We start from the raw sequence: 8,369 nt of genomic DNA, 5'->3' as shown, positions 1-8,369 counted from the left end.
TCTAATGATAAATATTATGCAGCTTTGTTGGGCTTACAAACAGTCACTTAAAGGGAAGGAAAGTTCTTAAACACTTCATAAGCTTCGAACATGTTTAAAGGTTTTCAAATTGCTTACTTATGTGTTCCTCAGCTGCCCATCAAAGTCACAAGCTGAAAAGATTATTTTCTTGTTCCTAGGGTGGTTTATTCTCATTATCAGTCACTCTAGAAGCTGAAAACTCCTTTGTCCCCATGCAAATACTCAAAAATGAAAGCAAACAGCCAAGAGATGATGTAAGCACTCAGAATGAGCTGTTTGAAAATTTCAGCTTCTTAAAGGGATATTTACCTAAAAACATGTATACCTGTACTAATTAGACTATAGTTAAAATAATGAGGGCTATTAACAAGTAATTCAGTAAATTTGTAAAAGAGATAAATCTCCCGGATTCAGCAAGCCCTGCACGGTGTGCAGGACTAGTGCAGGAGCTCCAGCAGGCAATATGTCTAATGTGCGATCCAGGAATAAGCTGTAGGGATGTGCACGAGTACTCCTGCACTAGTCCTGCAGGGCTCAGCTCTTGTATGCAAATTACCACATTTGCAGGTGAAATCCATGCAAATTAGGTGAATTTGTGATCCAGGAAGCTGGAAGACGGCCATGCAGGACTAGTGTAATCTGTAGAAATGTACTTGGTTAGTAACTGATTACATTTCTTCAAACTACAAAATGGAGCCATGACAGCTCCAAATAAAAGGTGGATATTATGTAGAAAGCATGCCAATGGCTTAATATATGGCCACTGGCATGGAAAACAGTTGCAAAAGTAAAAAAAAATAACTTTTATTTATTTTTTGATAATCTCAGCTGTTTAAGTGTAGGGCAGTGGCACGCAAATGGGTTCGGGCAAAAAAAAAAAATGAAAATAAGCATTCTAACCAAAATATTTTGCCATTATACTCAATGGCAGACAGAAGACAACATGGCCAGTGAATAGTGGTTACTAAGTGACGAGGCTCAGTGTAGGACCTGTAACTATGCATCAGCAGGCAATCCTATGCAAATGAGGGGAATGATACTAAATCCCAGATTTCCCCTGCATGCTAGTCAGCACCAAGCAGCAATGACACAATGACCTATAGTACACACTATCCCTTGCACAGTTTGACCCCATATGGCTAAATGATCTACAGATATCCTGCAGAAACAGTTTGCACAAACGTATGCACTGGAGTACAAACTACCTGGAATGGATACACATATGCAATACAGAAGGGCATACTTGGCATGCTCACACACTTAAACAAATGAAGCCCATGTTTGCCAACAACAATGGGCCTTACATATCTGACAGTTGCAGATGTTAGTGCATACAGTCCTCAGTGTGCACCAGTCATGCTTTGCACACACATTGGATAAGAATACACACATATATCCAAGGACAACACACTATAATAAGCCAAAAGTACACATACATAGATGTGTGGAAGAGTGTGACAGTGACAAAGAGACTTCCATCATGAGGCCTGTCCCACCAGCACACAGCCAAATGGCTACAACCACATAATGTGTAAATGTCACTCACTGTAGAAATTATCCACTGGTATCCCTCAGCATTAAATACTCTGTTGTGCAAGTGCTAGCTGTGCAACGTGACTGTACAAGGGAGTAGTCATCTAGCAGTTGTATACATGCACCTGTGGAATATAAACCTGCGTGTGCCTGAGTGTGGTGTGTCCACCCCTAGATGAATGGTTATGGCCCATGCACACACATTAACCTCCCCATAGCCCTACTTTGGCAAGGCTGCTGATGCCATTTAGTTTGAAATACACCTTTGGTAAAAGAGTAGTCCAGTAATCGCTGTGGTGTTCCCTATAACTGTGTAATGCTGCAGTGTGATAAACTAGTGAGGTAAGAGTTCTAATGTCTGACATGACAACTGTGTGTGTGTGTGTTTCTGTCTGTGTAGGGAGCAATGCTTTTTAGGCTAGTCACACTCACTACATTACAAATGCCCTACTTTTGCAAGGCTGCTGATGTCATTCAGTTTGAAATACACCTTTGGGAAGGAGTAACCCAGTAATCTCTGTGTCACATCCTACAACTGCATAATGCTGTAGTATGATAAACTAGTTAGGTAGGAGTTCTAATCACAGACATGGAAACTGTGTGTGTGTGTGTGTGTGTGTGTGTGTGTGTGTGTGTGTGTGTGTGTGTGTGTGTGTGTGTGTGTGTGTGTGTGTGTGTGTGTGTGTAGGGAGCAATGCTTTTTAGTCTAGTCACACTCACTACATTACAAATGGCCTACTTTGGCAAGGCTGCTGATGTCATTCAGTTTGAAATACACCTTTGGGAAAGGAGTAGCCCAATAATCTCCATGTTGCATCCTATAACTGCATAATGCTGTAGTGTGATAACCTAGTTAAGTAGGAGTTCTAATCCCAGACATGTCAACTGTGTGTGTGTTTGTGTGCGACTCTGTATGTGTAGGGAGCAATGCATTTTAGTCTAGTCGCACTCACTACATTACAAATGGCCTACTTTGGCAAGGCTGCTGATGTCATTCTCTTTGAAATACACCTTTGGGAAAGAAATAGCCCAGTAATCTCCATGCTATGTCCTATAACAGCGTAAAACTGTAGTGTGATATAGTACTTTGGTAGGGATTCTATTCCCACACATGGCAAGTGTAGATGTTTGTGTGTGTGTTTCTTTTCTGTGTAGGGTGCAATGCTTTTGAGGCCATTCACAGTCACTACAACCTCCATTGACCTTCTTTGACAAGCCTGCTGATGTCATTCCCAGTGAAATACACCTTTGGGGAAACAGTACCCCAGTAATCTCCATGGCGCATTTTATAACTGCATAATGCTGTAGTGTAATAAACAAGTTAGGTAGGAGTTCTAATGTCAGACATGCCAAGTGTGTGTTTGTCTGCGTCTGTGTTTGTAATTCATATCCTGTGTAGAGGTGGCTGTGGGTGTGTAACAAATGGACACAATGTGGAGTGGGTGTTGCAAATTTCTTATATGGGGGCCCTATTATATGTCACAATGTCCACCTTACAAGGATAACAGATGTGAAATAGCCGAGAGGCTGGGGTGCCAGTCCATATCCCTACATGTGACATCAAGGCCTGGTGATCAAAGTTAGCAACCCTTGTATTACCCAGAGAATACTCTCAACCCATTTCTCTTACACAAACATTAGGCAGCAACTGCTATGTTGGTGGTACCCTGCATATTGCCCAAAGATAGTAACCATAGTGTGATTGTAGTGGACTACAGAGGGCATGGCACCCTGTCCATCAGTACAATAAACACGTACATGCAGACAGTGTGCCTTCACTATGTTCCCCACTGGACAACTGCAACACCTGTGATGCCATCAAATGTGACCCACAAAGAACATACTATGCCTTAAACACATGCCCTGTATGGACAGATGCCACTGACACCAGGGAATACCTGTATCATGCTATCAATGTAGTTGCAGGGTCAACCTGCTGTCCATTATCAGCTCCCACCATATGACTTCAGGACTGGCACATCTGATGACAGCAATCTGAGTACACAACATGGGCCAGCCACCCCAGGTACAGGTCCACATGTCATTGTACATGCATGTGGGACGTATGTACATCACAGACAGTGTCAATGTCATGGACTAAAGAACACATACATGACAAGCATTGCACAGCAATGGCCACACAAAATAGTTACCCAGGTGACTGGATGGTGAATACAATACTCACCTGTGTGGGCCAATCCAGACACTATACCTCTGAGCCATACCGCAGACCATTGTCATGTAGCTTGATGCCAAGGTATACCCTTCATCTAGCCTTTTATAGCCTTCTGGCACAGTCAACTACTACACACCCATGAAGCAATGCACGCATGCATGCCAGTACTGGCACCCTGTCTCTGTGTGTGTGGTGTATGATGCTTTCAACCACATTCACACTCACTACAACCCACATTGGCATACTGAAGTATGCTGTCTGATATCAGACATGTTCACATACCCTTTGCCCATATAACCTCTGGATAACCCCTGTGGTACATGTGATACCTGCACAATACTGTACTGTGGCAAACTAACTAGTTAGGAAGTGTATTCCTGACCCTGCCAAGTGTGTTAATGTATGTGAATCCCTGAGAGAGTGTGGCTGTGTTGACACTGACACCTATTCATGTGGGCAGGCATGTGTACTATACCTACCATATTGTTATCATATCACTGTTACAGATGTCACTCACCATCACATATATGTTTGGACAGCTCCTCAACATGAAAGCTATGTTGTGCATGCAATAACTGCATAGACATGTGATAGCAATACATAGTCTGTCAGGGGTTTGAAACCCTGTATTGGTAGGTGTGTGACACAAACATGCATAGGTTTTACTCTCCCACCCCTCCATGACTTTGTCTCTGTCTGTCTCTTTCACTTCCTCTATGGTGGATGTGGAGAACTACACCTGCTTTGCTTAGGCAGCAGCTTGTGTTTTGTAAGTGATGCTTATGATCAGCTGATGGCCTCTGCATGAATTGCAGCCCTCCTCTAGCTGATTGCATGTGGAACAGCTGTGCTAACATTACCATAGCAAATTTCATGGAAACACGCCCCAATATCTAGGAGCATCATGTTGGTGTTGGGCCTTTACATTCACTGTGAGCAGGACGTAGATCTGGTGTTTGGCAAACAGCATCACAGATAGATTTGGGATTTACCTCCAACAACATACACTGTGGAAATAGGCCAACACACAGGTGGGAGATGTGCCTGACATGACTACAGAATGTAAGTATTGCTATTCTGCATTTGGAGTAATGTCGGTTTAACAGGGTGTGTGTGGCTATGGCTGGTCTACATGTTTTAATACCTGTCATGACAGTGCTATGTTTTTGAGGAAACCACCATCTGTAAGGTCATCTGCAGACTAGGAGGTGTGTGGAGCCTTTTATTTCTTGTGTTACTCACAGAACACCTATCTGTGAACTGTGGAGGCATAGTGTGAGGATTGTAGTCAGTACATGGTGACAGCCATGACAGTTACTGACTTAATATACCTCATATGTATATGTCACAACAAACACTGGTATGACAGTAAATGTATGAGGTTATCACAGCAACATGCCAATACTAGGGCAGTCTTCATAGCTCGAGCCACAAGTCTGTTAACCTTTGTACATATGTCCTACAGTAAGAGGTGCATATGTCCTGTACACCATTATTTATTGACATCATACCTGATAAGCCAGTCAGATATCAGACTGCTAGACATGTTATATATAGTAGGGGTTATTTTTGAGGACATAGCTTGGCCATTCTGTGGTTGTGTGTACAGTACTGAGGTTTGTGTACCTAGGGTGATTGTCGACAGTATGTGTATTGCACATACGTACCTTGGGCTGGGCACAGACTGTGGTAGATGCCATTGTTGTTGGTCCTGTTCTATCTGATGTTACATGCTGCTCCAGTGTATGGTACCCTATTGGCTCATATGATGGTAGGGCCAGACACACAAGTGTCCCATACCACAGACAGCCATCGGACCACACAGTCCCATGACCCTGTGTATGTAGGGTTAGTGTGTGTGTGGCACATATGAGGATGGTGTTTATCAGACAGTTCATATATTGTCATAATAAGCATTTGTACCATATGTGGCTGTGTTTACATTGGTTGTGGGTATGCACTTTCACACAGATGTCTGTTATTCTGTACTGTGACATGTGTGTAAAGCCCGCTATAATCACAGGTACATGTGTGTTCCCCCATACAAAATGTAGTCCAGCGTTGTACCAGTCAGCCTGTAGTTTGCACAGTGCTTTGTGACATGCCTAGCAGCCTAGGGTAATTACCCAGTGTGCTGATATGTCTAGTTATCTGCAAGACATACTACTGCAGGCCAACATAACTGGTGTGTATTTCTGATAAAGCAGTGAGATTCTGTACAGATGTATGTTACTAACTACTGGGTAGTATGTGGCCATGTGATCCCTGCACCACCAGGTATTATGTGTCAGGACAGACTGGCGTGTGTGCATGCATAAACTGTGTGGGCTTATGTAGTCCAATATTTACATTTTATACCCATGTACATGGCTATTAACATCCACATTGGGAGCCATGGTCCACATGTCTCGCATGAAGTGGATATGTGTACACCTCTGGACTGACCACAGAGTGCCAGGCTGTCCACATATATTGGTCATATCTCTGCTGTAGTCCACAGGATTATTACTGTGCTAGCAGTAATACTGTACTATGATGCCCTCAGGATATCTGTCAGTAGCCAATTGCGCACATGTTAAAAGCAGATGTGACCTCCCACATACAACATGTCTGTTAAGACAACCCCTTTTACAGTAGCAACAGTCTACATATATACCTGCAATACATACATGACACCCCCTTGCACTAAGAGATTGGGACTACTGGGGCTGAGGTAGGACTCCACTCCATGTTCTGGATATATGGTGAATATATATGTATATATATATATATTTATCCATATATCTATATAGATACATCCACATATACATATCGACATACATAGATGGATATATAGATATATATATATATATATATATATATATATATATATATATATATAGATGTGTGTGTGTGTGTGTGTGTACATATATACACTCAAATATATACATATACACAGTAATATATGTCTACACATATACAGATATAGATACATATACACATATACTTATGGATAGCTACATATATATCGACAGTAATAGGTATATCTGAATAGATATGTATGCACATATAGTTATAGATATGTCTGTGCACATAGGATGTGCATGTTGTTGTCTTTCGGCTTTTCCTGGTTAGGGGTACTCTGAGGTGTATGTATGTATGTATGTATATATATATTTATATATATATATATATATATATATATATATATATATATATATATATATATATATATATATATATATATATATATATGTGTGTGTGTGTGTGTGTGTGTGTGTACAAAGAGATCTAACATGGCCATATATATGATGCACTATACAGATGTGTAGACAGACATATGTATGAATATACATGTGTATGTACATGTAGAGATATATCAACATATGTATATGTATATACCCATATTCCTGTCATGTGCAAACATCACGGTTGTGTATACCTTCCCAGATGTATCTCACCGTATGTATCTGATATGTGGACATTATGATATAACAACATATGTGATGCAACAGTAATGTCAATAACAAGTACTAAACAATTGTGGAAGTAAAGGCAATTGTTAAATACTAATCATTATGTGTATTGAAGATATATTGGAAAAACAACAGCTGTCTTCACAGTGGTCATGGCTTAGTGGTTAATTGTTGTGACTATAGTGTACAGGGTCCTGGGTTCAAAACCTGCACGGGCTGTTTATTTTGTTGCTGGGCAGAACAAGGGCTATCAGATACAGAGTGTTTAAGGCAGTTTTGAGCAGCTTTAATCAACTTTGCGTGGGTTTGCATGAAGCTAAGCAGTGCTAAGCTATGGGAAAATGTACAGGCACTTACAACATGTAGGCTTCAATTACCAGTGCAAATCAGCTTAGCTGTTATATTGGAGCAATGTTGATACCTGTTAAGTATGGCTTGGCTCTGATAACCAGTTCTCACCACTCAGTCCGATAATGTAGCAGGGTAATGACATCTGTAATAAGTGTATGTAATGCCATGTACAATGCATGCACCTATCTGCTATCATTACAGTAGCAAGAGGTGTGAGTGTCATGTCTGAGATACAAAAGTATAAAAGACCTGTACAGCACTGTTATCTGTGTGAATGTGTTACATACAGGGGTAGTAACCGAAGGAATGTGCTGTCACACTGACATGTAGTGTATCATGGTGGCACTACTGTTGATAGTGCTTTCCCAAGCAAGAGTAGAGTGCTAAATGTAGTACTGACAACAAGCACACCTGCAGGCATAGCTGGACTCTGAGGCCTCCCTGTTGTATCCCTGGTGTGTGAGCTGTGTCACAGTATATATCCCCTACTGGATAATGATCTGACATGTGGAATGTAACTGTAGACTACTGTCTGTACAACACATGAAGGCTTCCAACATGTATTCATGGCATACATATTGTTGTCAAATGTCTATCTGTCGACACATTCGTCCTACTGAATAGCTACTTGCCAAGCTGATGACTGTCAGCCCCTGTATAGATGTGCAGAACCAGGCATCCAGCTGGGATATGTACAGGCAACCTATGCTTAATTGACACTGACATGTCTGCCCAGCTGTGTAAGAACTGGCACATATAGGTGACAACACCCTGTACGCACCACATACCTTGGGTACCTCCACTACACTACCACAGTCAACAGAACATGCTTG

Source organism: Protopterus annectens, chromosome 3.part0 (assembly GCF_019279795.1).
Source record: "Protopterus annectens isolate FY-2018-M chromosome 3.part0, PAN1.0, whole genome shotgun sequence".
Taxonomy (NCBI): Eukaryota; Metazoa; Chordata; order Ceratodontiformes; family Protopteridae; genus Protopterus; species Protopterus annectens.
The sequence above is the reverse complement of the archived record's forward strand: the minus strand, read 5'-3'. Positions refer to the sequence as shown.